At 44.6% G+C, this 16,460-nt stretch overlaps 1 long non-coding RNA gene across 12 annotated transcripts in view; it reads right to left on the bottom strand.

The window, feature by feature from the left end:
- The window catches only part of LOC307181276, a 2,057,065-nt gene that overhangs the window by 577,851 nt on the left and 1,462,754 nt on the right, over positions 1-16,460 (bottom strand). The window contains exon 8 of one of the 12 annotated variants that reach the window (XR_013826319.1): positions 14,665-14,702. The exons of the other annotated variants lie outside the window; for them this stretch is intronic. This is a non-coding gene — a long non-coding RNA (uncharacterized lncRNA). Of the gene's footprint in view, positions 1-14,664; positions 14,703-16,460 lie in introns of those variants that run through there. 12 annotated transcript variants of the gene reach the window in all.

Here is a 16,460-nt window from a genome sequence, read left to right as displayed (position 1 = left end):
GAACTTGGCTACACATGAACTGAATTACAAAACAGAACAGGGTCTCAAGTTTAGAAAACCAACTTATGCCTGCTTAAGGGGAAGGTGAGTTGGGGTGCTGCATAAAAGCAGAGTTTGAAATTAGCACAGATACCGTTCCATAAGCCAAATATGTAATAGACAAGAGCTACCCCTTGCTCAACGAAATGGATTCAACAATGAGGTATCACCTCACACCTGGTAGAATAGGCATCATTGAAAATCTACAAACAAAAAATGCTGGAAAGGGTGTGGAGAAAAGGAACCCTCTTCCACTATTGTTGGGAATATAAATTGATACAGTCATTATGGAGAACAATATGGAATTTCTTAAGAAACTAACAATAGAATTTCCATATGATACAGCAATCCCAGTACTGGACATATACCCAGACAAAACCATAAATCAAAAAGAGTCATTCACCGCAATGTTCATTGCATCACTATTTACAATATCGAGGTAATGGAAGCAACCTAAATGCCCACAGACAGACGAATGCATAAAGCTGTGGTACATATATAAAATGGAATATTACTAAGCCATGAAAAGGAATGAAATTGGGTCATTTGTAGAGACGTCGATGGATCTAGAGACTGTCATACAGAGTGAAGTAAGTCAGAAAGAGAAAAACAAATCTTGTATATTCATGCATATATGTGGAACCTAGAAAAACTGTACAGATTAACCATTTTGCAAGGCATAAATAGAGCAACAGATGTAGACAACAAACGTATGGACAACAAGGGGGGAAAGCTGTTGGGGGGGTGGTGGTGGGAGGGGTTGAGAGACTGGGATTGGCATGTATACATTTATATGTATAAAATAAATAACCAATAAGAACCTGCTGTATAAAAATATAAAATAAAATTCAAAATTAAAAAGAAGTAAAATTTAAAAAATAAAACAGAAAAAACAATTATTCCCTGCACATACATGTATTTATATGAATAAATTATTTCCATGCTTATATCTGTAAATACAAAAAAGAGGAATAAAATCTACCTTGAACCAAAAACGAAAAAGAGAAAAAAAACACAGAACCCACCAGTTACACAGAGGAAAACCGTATCAGGGCACTTGCTCCAGTTGTAAACAATTCTGAAGTTGGTCAGTGGTGGGGAATCGTCTCCCATTCAGCCAGCAGCCCCCACGCAACAAGCGTCCTCATTGCAAAGCTGGGGCACCGTGCCGAGGCATCTGTGAGTAAACGTGAGCTGAGCCCCAGGCCAGTTGCTGCTGAACTATTCCCACCCGTCCCAGGTAAAACACCTGAATATATACAAGGACTTGAAAGCCTAGAGGAAGGGCCATAGAGCCACACGAGTGACAGCATGCCGGCCGACTTGGTGCCTGCAGGCCAGCCAGGATGGTCCTGGCCCTGGGTGCTCTTCTGGAAGATTTCCATTTCCCTGCCTGAGATACCCGTCCTGTCCCTGCCCCCACTGCTTTTTTCCTTCCTCACCTCTGCCCAGGGAGAAATTCCAGCAGCAGGTATGGGTGACACATCCTCTTCTTTAGCAGGTGGCAGCCTGGCAACTGCTGCAGAAAGTCCAGCAGAGCCCCACTCACACTGGGCCACCCACAAAGCCGTGGCCTCTCACCCCCTCCCACCAGCCCAGCCCCGAGACTGCTGACAGGGCAGAGAAAATGGCGTCAGGCACGGCTGCAGGGGCTCTTGCTGCCTGGAGTGGTATTTATATTGATCTCAACCCAGGCACACCTGGGGAGGGCTGGCCGGCACGGTAAGGCTGCCCAGGTCAGCCAATCATCACCCCTCAGGGGCTCACAGTTGCAGAAAATGGAACTTGCTGAACCGGCCAGGTCCAAGGAACAGGTGTGGGCTCCTGAGAGTCAGGATAGACAAGGGGCTGCAGCTTTGGCTTGTTTTCTAATCATTTTATCTGGCCCATGAGTGGGAGACAACTTCAAGAAAACCCTCTCCTAATGAGAGGAACCCAGGAGTCAGGCAGAGGAGGGGTGGGTGGTGGTTGGAGACAGAGGCCTGGTGCCCCGGGTGCAGTGGAAGTCTCTGGAAGACCAGGTGGAGGGAGGCCTCACGGAGTGATGCCCAGGGTCACAGACCTGTCGCAGCTGCTGTTTGTTAGTTCAAGTCCTGCTCTGAGGTGCTCTGTGTCAGCTCTGAGCGACAGGTGAGCTGGGGGTGCTCTGCAATGAGGGCTATGTGCACGGTTCCTGTGTGCCCAGCCCTGCCACGGTACCTGCAAGGGTAGCTCTGTATCCTGGGAGGGGCCTGACCACGAGAGCCCCGTGGGCTGGGGTGGGGGTGGGGTACCTGCCCAGGTGAGCTCCATATTCTGGGATTGGTCTGACCACGAGAGCCCCATGGGCTGCTGGGGACCTGGTAAAGGATGTCAGGACAGTCAGTGAAGCCACCGAGGATATACCTCCAGTTGCTCCTAATTCCTACACCCTGCTGGTCATTCTACCAACCACCAGGACATGGTATTCTGTATTAGTCTTCAATGATGCCTTCTTTTGTATTCCATTAGTCCCAGAGTCACAAGAAATTTTGGCTTGTGAGTGGCAGGACTCCACATACAACTAAAACAATACTTCCGGGCCGTCTGGCCCCAAGGGTGCAAAAATTCCCACACCATCTTTGGGGAAAGCTTAGCTAAAGACCTAAAAGTTCTACCTCTGGAAAAGGAAACCCTCCTTCAATATGCAGACGACATTCTGATCACCAGCCCTACTAAGGAGGCCTCTGAACTACCAAGCCAATAAAGGATAGAAGTTGTCCAAGAAAAAGCTCAAATATCACAGACTGCGGTGACCTGCCTGGGCTTCATTCTCACAGAAGGTCAGAGAAGCCCATCCCAGGAAAGGGAAGAAACCATTTTCAGCCTTACCCCTTTCTAAAACTAGAAGACAGCTTAGGGGTTCCTGGGGAGGCCAGGGTTTGCTGCTTCTGGATCCCTAACTACAGTCTACTAGCTGGGCCTCTATATGAAACACTGAAAGGAAAAGATGATGATCCTTTTGAATAGAATCCAGAAGTGGCCTTTCAAGAATGGAAAGAGCAGTCAATTCAGACCCTTGCCCTGGAACTCCCTAATTTAGCTAAACCCTTTGACCTTTACATTCCCGGTGAAAGGTGAATCGCCATTGGAGAATTAGTGCAAAAACTGGGACCGCTTGAAATGGAACAATGCAAGAATGCCATCCAGGTAGGATAAACTACGGTCACTAAGGGGCTTGGCCCACTGCCACATCTGGCCAAGATACTGGCGGTATCTAAAAACCTGGAAATCAGCAGCCCAAAAGGCCACCTCCCTCCTAAGGGAAAAGGACCCCACGTGGTGATCCTAACCACCAACCATGCCCTGAAGTTGCAGGGTTCGCTCCGTGGGCACACCGACCTCGAGTGAGGAGGCCCTCCAACTCCAACATCCAGAGAGATAACCGGGGGCAACAGGGCACCATGACGACTCGTGTGAACATCACTTGACCTGGAGTTTCTCTCATAAAACAACAAGAGTGTGTCCCAAAAGAGTAGACTACTGCTTGCAGGACTTACTGCACCCAGAGGGGAGCTAATAATCTTGGCGGGGGAACAGTATACCACACTGTCACCATAGAAGAGCCTACAGACACCGTGATGATGGTGGCCAATAAGACCGGCTGGACTCCTGTTTACTTCAAAAGGCTGTTGACTCAGTAGCCATCATGGTCCTTGGTCACCACTGACCCTGGACTGTCTGGGAGTTGAGCGGGCAGGGCTCTGACACCTGGTGCTGTTTGTACGTTAATTCAGGGGCCTAATTGAAGAAAGCGCAGACTACTGGTCAGAGCATCTAGGCTGGCAGAGACGGTCAGCCTAAGGTGGCCGAACAAATGTGGGGCGGGGTGAAACCGGCCCCCACAGCGTCTCTGCACATCTCTTTCCTGGACCCTTAAAGGTCATTAGAATCTATAACACTTCCAATGCTGGTGCTCAGGTGGACGAGCAGGGAGGCAGGGGTCCTGGGGACAATCAACGTCACCGGGAGGCTGCTGGGGAGAAGCTCTGACCCTCGCCCCAGGGTATGAGGGCTCCCAACTCAGCACTCAGCAGTTACAGAAGAAGGGTCTGCACCCTCAGCACTCCAAGAATGAGGAACGGGACAAAAGGCAGAGGAGGGGTTTGTCCCCAGCAAAGCCCATTAAAAATCCCTGGGAGATAAAAATAGAATCTGGGCAATAAAGTCAAGTCTAACCTTTTTTATCCTTTGTGCTTTGTCTAATTTCACGTGCTCCTAGGGTCCCGCATGCAGAGGTTCCACACCCGGCACTTCAGACCAGATTTCCTAGTGCAGAATGGCTGGGTCGACACCTCAGCTCCTGGGGCCCAGTGCAGACTCCACGATATAGAGCCTGAGCTACAGCCAACCCAGCCCTCGAGAGCTCCGCCGCCTCCCTCCCTCCCACTGACTCTGACAGGATCTCTACACAGCAGCCCAGCCCACAGCCCACGGGGTAGTGCATGCTCTCACCTCTCCATTCTCTGATCAAAATATAAAGTTTCCTTTGCTTGTGAACCAAACTCAGTCTCGATCTGTTGGTCCCAATGACACTGGGCAGGGGGACACTTGTTGGGGTCCACTCTGGAGGATCAGTAACAGAAATTGAGACTATTGTAACCTCAATGAACAGATGTGTGAGCCAAACTGTAGTTAACATAGAACAGTGTATAAGGCTCGGGTAAAATAAGATGTTTTTAACACTTCCATTTGATATTTCCATCACTTTTTATAAGCAAGTTCAGTGAAAAGGTTTGTCTTATTTGTCAGGTCAATATTAGAGAAACGAAGTGATTTCTTTCCAAGGATGTACAGCTAATAATCTTGGTTAAACCTTCAATCTTGTTTTAAATGCTTTTCCATTGAAAATGATACCTCTCTTTCAGCTCCCCCATTTCTGAGAAGTATAAAATCTTATAATTTATTATTACCAAAGGGGAAAGGTGGGAGGAGGGATAAATTAACAGTTTGGAATGAACACATACACACTGCTATGTATAAAATAGATCATCAACAAGGAACTACTGTATAGCACAGGGAACTACACTCAACATTTTGCAATAACCTATAAGGGGAAATAATCTGAAAAAGAATAGATATTTTTATTGACATCATCTATCAATGACAGTTAAAGTGTAGCCTAAGGGAAGCTGGTGGTGAGTGCTTCTGACCCTGAAGACTTCAATCATCTAAAGTTTGGACTCTGCCTACTTCCCAAGGCCCTTAATGAACATATGTGTAGCCGTAGCTTAAAAACTTCCCCAGTTTGGGTTTCGGGGAGACACTGATTTTGAAAAAGCCCTGGTGTTCTCCTTACATGAATGGGACTCTTCCTACTGCTAAAACATGTCTGTCACACCCAGAGGATGGTATACCGTCTGATCGGGAAGAGTTTGGAAAAGGCATCTCATCTCCTCATCTCCTGGTGCTCGGGTTCACCCCTCCAGCGTCTTTACTAACAGTCTCCCCACTTGGAGATGTCAGCACTGTCAACATCCTGTTGCGTACAGTTTGGAATTTGTCCAGAGGATGAAGCGGAAGGATGAGGAACAATGAGAGACAAGTCCTAGGTGTTCAGACAGGCACATGTCACTCTAATTTCCAATCAGGAAGACGAATTGACCAAAGGCTAGGGTTGCCCATGGAAACAGTATAGGGCTTGAGGAAATCCCGCTGCTTTGTGGCCAGTTCCCATAAACACGAGTTGAACAATGGAACTCAGGGGCAGTAAAATTCACAAAACTGCAGAGTTGAAAATATCCATCACTGAAAAATGTCTTGAGGAAAGTCAGAGAAAAGGACTTGTAAGCAAGGGAGAATGGCAGGAAAGGGATTTGAGGAGGTAGAAAGGACTCGCCATTAAGCACAAGAAAAGGAGCTGAACATTGCCAACATTGCAGTTGGCCAAAAAGGGTGTATGCGTTCTTTTCTGTATATATTCAAGAAAAGGGCATACACTTTTTTAGCCAACCAAACAGGTGGGCACTGGAAGTCAATATTACAAAAGATATCACTTCGCATCAGTCAGAAGAGCCATCCTCATAAAGCGTAAACAACAGAAATGCAGGACAGGGCAACGAGAAGAGGGAGCCCTGTGAGACTTATAGTGGAAATGTATATTGCCAACGGCCATTCTGGAGAAGTGTATTGTGTTTACTAAAGCATCTAAAAAATGAGCTACAGAGCATAGGGCACTTGCACTCATGGGCGTATATCTTGGGAAAAACAAAAATCGAGAGGACACAGGCACCCCAATGTTTACCCCCTCTCTGTTTAAAAGATCCTCGACTAGGATATAACTTAAATGTCTCTGGAGGGAAAAAATGGATAGAGATGTGGTACTTAGGTAGAGTGGAATATTATTCAGCCTGGAAATCAATGAAATATGGCCAGTTGTAACAACTCCGGAGGAGTTACGTATGATCATTCTAAGTGACAGAATTCAAAAAGAAAAAGACACATATCATAAGATATCACTTAAAGGTGGAATCCAAAATGGCTACACATGAAATAAATTACAAAACAAAAACATAGTCAAATATGTAGAAAACACGCATAAGGCTGCTAAACGGGAAAGGTGGGGAGGGGTGAGGCATCATCCAGGAGGTTGAAATTAGCAAAGATACCATTCCAAATACCAAACTGATAATCAACAAGGCCTACACGGTAGCTAAAAGAACTGCACTCAGCACACTCAAGTCACCGGAAAAGAATATATACGACTGGTAAGAATCTGAAAAAGAATTTATTGATGTCTCTCTGTACGCGAATCAAGTGGATGTACAGCAGCAAGAAACAGAGCTTTGAAAATCAGCTGTAACCAATATAGTAATAAATTGAAAAAAATAAACGACAGAGAGACAGAGAAAACCTCTTACAACTTTTCCTCAGGGACGGTGATGCAACATGGATTGAACACATCTAGACCCACAGCAGGATGAGACATAAGGCTGGAAACTGTTTGCGCTAAGAGAAATGTGAGGTTGGGTGAGGAAATGCACACCCTTTAAAGTAATACTACCTGGCACCCATTCAATGGGTCCCAAATCTGCAGGTTCAAGGGATCTTCCTACAGCTAAAACATGCATGGAAAACCCAGAGGACTGTACACCATGTGATCGGGAGATGTGTCTAAAATGCACCTCATTTATCCTCTCCTGGTGCTCCTGTTCACCATTCCAGCCATGCTACTTAGAATCTCCCCACTTGGAGAATCAGCACATTTAAACTTCTGTTTCACACATTTTGCAAATTGTGAGGAGGATGAACGGGAAGAGGGGGAACCAATGAGAGAAGAGTTGTAGGGGTTTGGACGGGCACATATCACTCTAATTTCCCATTAAGAGTAAGAATTAAAGAAAGGCTCAGCCTGCCTCACCGGAGCCAAAATAGGGCCTGAAGCAATCCTGCGGGTTTGAGGCCAGCTCACAAAAGAGCAACTTAAAAAATGGAGCTCAGGGTCACTGCAATTCACAAACCTGCAGAGTTATAAATGAAAACTAACGTCCAAAAATATGTTGAGGTAAGGCAAAGAAGAGGATCTGAATGCAAGACAGAATTGCAAGAAACAGATTTCAAGAGATAGATTGGACTCGTCTTTAACGCACATGAAAAGCGGCAGAATTTCGACAATGATGCAGTTGGCCCAAAAGGGCGTATGCGTTTTTTCCTGATTATATCCAGGAAAAAACGCATACGCACTTTATGGGCAACGAAGCAAGCAAGCAATGCAAATGTGCACAACAAAGAAGTCTCACTTCCCACCGGTCAAAAGGGCCATCCTAAAAAATTGTAAAAACCAGAAATGCAGGACAGGCCATGGAGAACAGGGAGCCTTTATACGCTGATGGGCAGTGTGTGAACTGCCGAGAGCCACTCTGGAGAAGTGTATGGTGGTTCCTAAATCATCTAAAAAACAGAGCTACAGAGCATAGGACACTTCCAATCATGGGAGTATATCTAGGGAAGTCTAAAAATCAACAAGACACAAGCACACCACAGTTTAGGGCTACTCTGTTTACAAGAACCTCAACTTCAGTACACCTTAAATATCCCAGGAAAGAGAACAATGGATAAAGAAGATGTGGTACTTATGTACAATGGAATATCTCTTCACCATGAAATCAATGTAATAAGGCTAGTAGAAGGATAAAGAGTGGATTTAGGTCCGATAATACTACTTGAAATAAGTCAAACAGAAAAAGAAACATATCATAAGATATCACTTATAGAGGGAGGGTAAATATGGCTGCACAAGAAATGAATTACAGAACAGAACAGTGTCTCACATTTAGAAAACACACTTATGTCAGCTTAAGGGGAAAGGAGAGGTGGGGTGATGCATAAAACCAGAGTTTGAAATTAGCACAGATACCGTTCAATAAACCAAATAGGTATTAGACAAGATCTACACCTTGCTCAATGAACAGGCCTCAACACACCCTATACACCGCAGAGAAATATATCTGAGGAATAAGAATCTTAAAACCCATGTATTGATATATCTCCATAAGGGAATCAAGTGTGTGCAGAGCGGCACAAACACAGCAGTGAAAAGGAGCTAAACCCCATTATAGAAATAAATTTTAAAAACAAAACGCTGAAACAATGAAAGAGAGAAAAATTCTTACAAAATTCGCTCAGGGGCTGTGATGCAACCTGGATTGACCACATATAAACCCACAGCTGGATAAGACATAAGGCTGGACACTTGGGGCTGACAGGATTGGTGAGCTTTGGTGAGCAACTGCCGAAAGTTTAATGCAATACTTCATGCTACTCAGTCCAAGGGTCCCAACACTCCAGGTTGAAGGGAATCTTCCTACAGCTAAACCATGCTTGGGAAACCCAGCGACTGGTATACCATATGATCGGGAAAGGTTTCTAAAACGCACCTCATTTTTCCTCTCCTGGGGCTCCGGATCGACATTCCAGCCGCTTTACTAACAACATCCCCACATGGAGTTAATGCCTTTAAGTTCTGGTATCGCACAGTCTGCAGTTAGTGCAGAGGATGAATGGGAATAGGGGGAACCAGTGAGAAACTAGCTGTAGCGGTTTCAATGGGCACATGTCACTCTAATATCACATCAGTAAGAAGAATTAACCAAAGGCACAGCAAGGTGCCCCAGAAGAAAAATAGGGCTTCAAGGAATCCTGTGGTTATGGGGCAAGACCACAAAAATAAGAGCTAAAAAATGGAGCTAAGGGCCACTGCAATTCAAAAACCTGCAGAGTTATAAAGGCCAACTATTTTTAAAAAATATATTGAGGTAAGGCTATGAAGAGGCATTGAAAGCAAGGAAGAATTGCAGGAAACCGATTTCAGGAGGTAGACTGGAATTGCACTGAAAACATATGAAGAGAGTCAGAAACTCGACAATGATGCACTTGGCCAAAAAGTGCGTATGCGTTTTTTCCTGAATATATTCAGGAAAAAACGCATACGCACTTTTTGGCCAACCAAGCAAGCTTGCAAAGGAAATCTGCACTACAATGAAGTCTCACTTCCACCTGGTCAAAAGGGCCATCTGAAAAAAGTGTAAAATCCATAAAGGCACGACAGGCCATGGAGAACTGGGAGCCTTCTTATGCTGATGGGCGGGATGTAAATTGCCAACAGCCACTCTGGAGAAGTGTATGGTGTTTCCTGAAACATCTAAAAAACAAAGCAACAGAGCCTAGGGCACTTCCACTTATGGTCCTATAGCTTAGGGAAATTAAAATCAAAAAGACACAGCCACCCCAAAGTTTGGGACGGCTCTCTTTACAAGAACCTCGTTTATGGTACAAGTTCAATATCGCAGAAAGTGAAAAATGGATAAAGAACTTGTGGTACTTACGTACAATGCAATATCACTCAGCAATGAAATCTATGTCATCAGGCCAGTAGCAGCATAATGAGTGGATTCAGGTATGATGATTCGAACTGAAATAAGTCACACAGAAAAGAAACATCATAAGGTATCACTAATACACAGAATGTGAACTTGGCTACACATGAACTGAATTACAAAACAGAACAGGGTCTCAAATTTAGAAAAACAACTTATGCTTGCTTAAGGGGAAAGGTGAGTTGGGGTGCTGCATAAAACCAGAGATTGAAATGAGCACAGATAAAGTTCCTTAAGCCAAATATGGAATACACAAGAGCTACTCCTTGCTCAACGAAATGGACTCAAAACCCCATATTAAACGCCTAAGAATGTACCTGACTAGTAAGTATCTTAAAACCTATGGATTGCTATGTCTCCAAAAGAGAATCAAGCGTGTGTACAGGGGCATAAACGCAGCAGTGACAGGATTGGAGAGGTTCGGTGAGCAAATGAAGACCCTTTGAAGTCATATTGCATGGTACCCATTACACGGGTCTCAACTCTCAAGGTTTAAGGTATTCTTCCTTCAGCTCAAACATGCATGTGGAACCCAGAGTATGATCAACCATGTGAACGGGAGACGTGTTCAAATATGTCTCAGTTTTCCTCCCCTGGTACTCGGGTGCAACATTCCAGACGCTTTACTAACACTCTCCCGACTTGGAGAGTCAGTCCCTTTAACCTCCTGTTTGGCCCAGTTTGCAATTTCTGCGGAAGATGAACAGGAATAGCGAGAACCAATGAGAGGCTAGCTGGAGGTGTCTGGACGGGCAAATTTAACTCTCATTTCCCACCAGGAAGAGGAATTAACCAAAGGCTCAGCATGCCGGGCCGGAACAAGATTAGGGCCTGAAGCCATCCTGCGGTGTTGCGGCCAGGTCACAAGAAAGCGAGTTGAAGAAAGGAGCTCAGGGGCACTGTAATTCACAAACCTGCAGAGTTATAAATGACAGCTATCGTCCAAAAATAGACTGAAGTAAGGCTGCCAAGAGGACTTGAAAGCGGGGCAGAATTGCAGGAAACCGATTTCAGGAGGTAGACTGGAATTGCATTGAAAGCATAGGAAAAGAGGCAGAACGTCCACAATGATGCACTTGGCCAAAAAGGGCGTATGCGTTTTTTCCTGAATATATTCAGGAAAAAACGCATACGCCCTTTTTGGCCAACCAAGCAAGCTTGCAAAGGAAATCTGCACTACAATGAAGTCTCACTTCCCCCCGGTCAAAAGGGCCATCTGAAAAAAGTGTAAAATCCAGAAAGGCAGGACAGGCCATGGAGAACTGGGAGCCTTGTTATGCTGATGGGCGGGATGTAAATTGCCAACAACCACTCGGGAGAAGTGTATGGTGTTTCCTGAAACATCTAAAAAACAAAGCAACAGAGCCTAGGGCACTTCCACTTATGGTCCTATAGCTTAGGGAAATTAAAATCAAAAAGACACAGCCACCCCAAAGTTTGGGACGCCTCCGTTTACAAGAACCCCGTTTACCATACAAGTTCAACATCGCAGAAAGTGAAAAATGGAGAAAGAAGTTGTGGTATTTACTTACAAAGCAATATCACTCAGCAATGAAATCTGTGTCATCAGGCCCTTAGCAGCACAATGAGTGGATTCAGGTATGATGATTCTAACTGAAATAAGTCACACAGAAAAAGAAACATCATAAGATATCAGTAATACACGGAATGTAAACTTGGCTACACAGGAACTGAATTACAGAACACAACAGGGTCTCAAATTTAGAAAAACAACTTATGCTTGCTTAAGGGTAAAGGTGAGTTGGGGTGCTGCATAAAACCAGAGATTGAAATGAGCACAGTTAAAGTTCCTTAAGCCAAATATGGAATAGACAAGAGCTACTCCTTGCTCAACGAAATGGACTCAACACCGCATATTAAACGCCTAAGAATGTACCTGACTTGTAAGTATCTTAAAACCTATGGATTGCTATGTCTCCGAAAGAGAATCAAGCATGTGTACAGGGGCATAAACGCAGCAGTGACAGGATTGAAGAGGTTCGGTGAGCAAATGAAGACCCTTTGAAGTCATATTGCATGGTACCCATTCCACGGGTTTCAACTACCCAGGTTTAAGGTATTCTTCCTTCAGCTAAAACATGCATGTGGAACCTAGAGTATGATCAACCATGTGATCGGGAGACGTGTTCAAATATGTCTCAGTTTTCGTACCCTGGTACTCTGGTGCAACATTCCAGATGCTTTACTAACACTCTCCCGACTTGGAGAGTCAGTCCCTTTAACCTCCTGTTTGGCCCAGTTTGCAATTTCTGCGGAAGATGAACAGGAATAGCGAGAACCAATGAGAGGCTAGCTGGAGGTGTCTGGACGGGCAAATTTAACTCTCATTTCCCACCAGGAAGAGGAATTAACCAAAGGCTCAGCATTCCGGGCCGGAACAAGATTAGGGCCTGAAGCCATCCTGCGGTGTTGCGGCCAGGTCACAAGAAAGCGAGTTGAAGAAAGGAGCTCAGGGGCACTGTAATTCACAAACCTGCAGAGTTATAAATGACAGCTATCGTCCAAAAATAGACTGAAGTAAGGCTGCCAAGAGGACTTGAAAGCGGGGCAGAATTGCAGGAAACCGATTTCAGGAGGTAGACTGGAATTGCATTGAAAGCATAGGAAAAGAGGCAGAACGTCCACAATGATGCACTTGGCCAAAAAGGGCGTATGCGTTTTTTCCTGAATATATTCAGGAAAAAACGCATACGCCCTTTTTGGCCAACCAAGCAAGCTTGCAAAGGAAATCTGCACTACAATGAAGTCTCACTTCCCCCCGGTCAAAAGGGCCATCTGAAAAAAGTGTAAAATCCAGAAAGGCAACAGGCCATGGAGAACTGGGAGCCTTGTTATGCTGATGGGCGGGATGTAAATTGCCAACAGACACTCGGGAGAAGTGTATGGTGTTTCCTGAAACATCTAAAAAACAAAGCAACAGAGCCTAGGACACTTCCACTTATGGTCCTATAGCTTAGGGAAATTAAAATCAAAAAGACACAGCCACCCCAAAGTTTGGAACGGCTCTGTTTACAAGAACCTCGTTTACAGTACAAGTTCAACATCGCAGAAAGTGAAAAATGGATAAAGAAGTTGTGGTATTCACTTACAAAGCAATATCACTCAGCAATGAAATCTATGTCATCAGGCCCGTAGCAGCACAATGAGTGGCTTCAGGTATGATGATTCTAACTGTAATAAGTCACACAGAAAAAGAAACATCATAAGATATCAGTAATACACGGAATGGAAACTTGGCTACACAGGAACTGAATTACAGAACAGAACAGGGTCTCAAATTTAGAAAACCAACTTATGCTTGCTTAAGGGGAAAGGTGAGTAGGGGTGCTGCATAAAACCAGAGATTGAAATGAGCACAGATAAAGTTCCTTAAGCCAAATATGGAATAGACAAGAGCTACTCCTTGCTCAACGAAATGGACTCAACACCGCATATTAAACGCCTAAGAATGTACCTGACTAGTAAGTATCTTAAAACCTATGGATTGCTATGTCTCCGAAAGAGAATCAAGCATGTGTACAGGGGCATAAACGCAGCAGTGATAGGATTGGAGAGGTTCGGTGAGCAAATGAAGACGCTTTGAAGTCATATTGCATGGTACCCATTCCACGGGTTTCAACTACCCAGGTTTTAGGTATTCTTCCTTCAGCTAAAACATGCATGTGGAACCCAGAGTATCATCAACCATGTGATCGGGAGACGTGTTCAAATATGTCTCAGTTTTCGTACCCTGGTACTCGGGTGCAACATTCCAGACGCTTTACTAACACTCTCCCGACTTGGAGAGTCAGTCCCTTTAACCTCCTGTTTGGCCCAGTTTGCAATTTCTGCGGAAGATGAACAGGAATAGCGAGAACCAATGAGAGGCTAGCTGGAGGTGTCTGGACGGGCAAATTTAACTCTCATTTCCCACCAGGAAGAGGAATTAACCAAAGGCTCAGCATGCCGGGCCGGAACAAGATTAGGGCCTGAAGCCATCCTGCGGTGTTGCGGCCAGCTCACAAGAAAGCGAGTTGAAGAAAGGAGCTCAGGGGCACTGTAATTCACAAACCTGCAGAGTTATAAATGACAGCTATCGTCCAAAAATAGACTGAAGTAAGGCTGCCAAGAGGACTTGAAAGCGGGGCAGAATTGCAGGAAACCGATTTCAGGAGGTAGACTGGAATTGCATTGAAAGCATAGGAAAAGAGGCAGAACGTCCACAATGATGCACTTGGCCAAAAAGGGCGTATGCGTTTTTTCCTGAATATATTCAGGAAAAAACGCATACGCCCTTTTTGGCCAACCAAGCAAGCTTGCAAAGGAAATCTGCACTACAATGAAGTCTCACTTCCCCCCGGTCAAAAGGGCCATCTGAAAAAAGTGTAAAATCCAGAAAGGCAACAGGCCATGGAGAACTGGGAGCCTTGTTATGCTGATGGGCGTGATGTAAATTGCCAACAGACACTCGGGAGAAGTGTATGGTGTTTCCTGAAACATCTAAAAAACAAAGCAACAGAGCCTAGGACACTTCCACTTATGGTCCTATAGCTTAGGGAAATTAAAATCAAAAAGACACAGCCACCCCAAAGTTTGGAACGGCTCTGTTTACAAGAACCTCGTTTACAGTACAAGTTCAACATCGCAGAAAGTGAAAAATGGATAAAGAAGTTGTGGTATTCACTTATAAAGCAGTAATACTCAGCAATGAAATCTATGTCATCAGGCCCGTAGCAGCACAATGAGTGGCTTCAGGTATGATGATTCTAACTGAAATAAGTCACACAGAAAAAGAAACATCATAAGGTATCACTAATACACGGAATGTGAACTTGGCTACACATGAACTGAATTACAAAACAGAACAGGGTCTCAAGTTTAGAAAACCAACTTATGCCTGCTTAAGGGGGAAGGTGAGTTGGGGTGCTGCATAAAAGCAGAGTTTGAAATTAGCACAGATACCGTTCCATAAGCCAAATATGTAATAGACAAGAGGTACCCCTTGCTCAACGAAATGGATTCAACAATGAGGTATCACCTCACACCTGGTAGAATAGGCATCATTGAAAATCTACAAACAAAAAATGCTGGAAAGGGTGTGGAGAAAAGGAACCCTCTTCCACTATTGTTGGGAATATAAATTGATACAGTCATTATGGAGAACAATATGGAATTTCTTAAGAAACTAACAATAGAATTACCATATGATACAGCAATCCCAGTACTGGACATATACCCAGACAAAACCATAAATCAAAAAGAGTCATTCACCGCAATGTTCATTGCATCACTATTTACAATATCGAGGTAATGGAAGCAACCTAAATGCCCACAGACAGACGAATGCATAAAGCTGTGGTACATATATAAAATGGAATATTACTAAGCCATGAAAAGGAATGAAATTGGGTCATTTGTAGAGACGTCGATGGATCTAGAGACTGTCATACAGAGTGAAGTAAGTCAGAAAGAGAAAAACAAATCTTGTATATTCATGCATATATGTGGAACCTAGAAAAACTGTACAGATTAACCATTTTGCAAGGCATAAATAGAGAAACAGATGTAGACAACAAACGTATGGACAACAAGGGGGGAAAGCTGTTGGGGGGGTGGTGGTGGGAGGAGTTGAGAGACTGGGATTGGCATGTATACATTTATATGTATAAAATAGATAACCAATAAGAACCTGCTGTATAAAAATATAAAATAAAATTCAAAATTAAAAAGAAGTAAAATTTAAAAAATAAAACAGAAAAAACAATTATTCCCTGCACATACATGTATTTATATGAATAAATTATTTCCATGCTTATATCTGTAAATACAAAAAAGAGGAATAAAATCTACCTTGAACCAAAAACGAAAAAGAGAAAAAAAACACAGAACCCACCAGTTACACAGAGGAAAACCGTATCAGGGCACTTGCTCCAGTTGTAAACAATTCTGAAGTTGGTCAGTGGTGGGGAATCGTCTCCCATTCAGCCAGCAGCCCCCACGCAACAAGCGTCCTCATTGCAAAGCTTGGGCACCGTGCCGAGGCATCTGTGAGTAAACGTGAGCTGAGCCCCAGGCCAGTTGCTGCTGAACTACTCCCACCCGTCCCAGGTAAAACACCTGAATATATACAAGGACTTGAAAGCCTAGAGGAAGGGCCATAGAGCCACACGAGTGACAGCATGCCGGCCGACTTGGTGCCTGCAGGCCAGCCAGGATGGTCCTGGCCCTGGGTGCTCTTCTGGAAGATTTCCATTTCCCTGCCTGAGATACCCGTCCTGTCCCTGCCCCCACTGCTTTTTTCCTTCCTCACCTCTGCCCAGGGAGAAATTCCAGCAGCAGGTATGGGTGACACATCCTCTTCTTTAGCAGGTGGCAGCCTGGCAACTGCTGCAGAAAGTCCAGCAGAGCCCCACTCACACTGGGCCACCCACAAAGCCGTGGCCTCTCACTCCCTCCCACCAGCCCAGCCCCGAGACTGCTGACAGGGCAGAGAAAATGGCGTCAGGCACGGCTGCAGGGGCTCTTGCT

Source organism: Stenella coeruleoalba, assembly GCF_951394435.1.
Source record: "Stenella coeruleoalba genome assembly, contig: scaffold_52, whole genome shotgun sequence".
Taxonomy (NCBI): Eukaryota; Metazoa; Chordata; class Mammalia; order Artiodactyla; family Delphinidae; genus Stenella; species Stenella coeruleoalba.
This window is presented reverse-complemented; position numbering and strand designations above follow the sequence as displayed.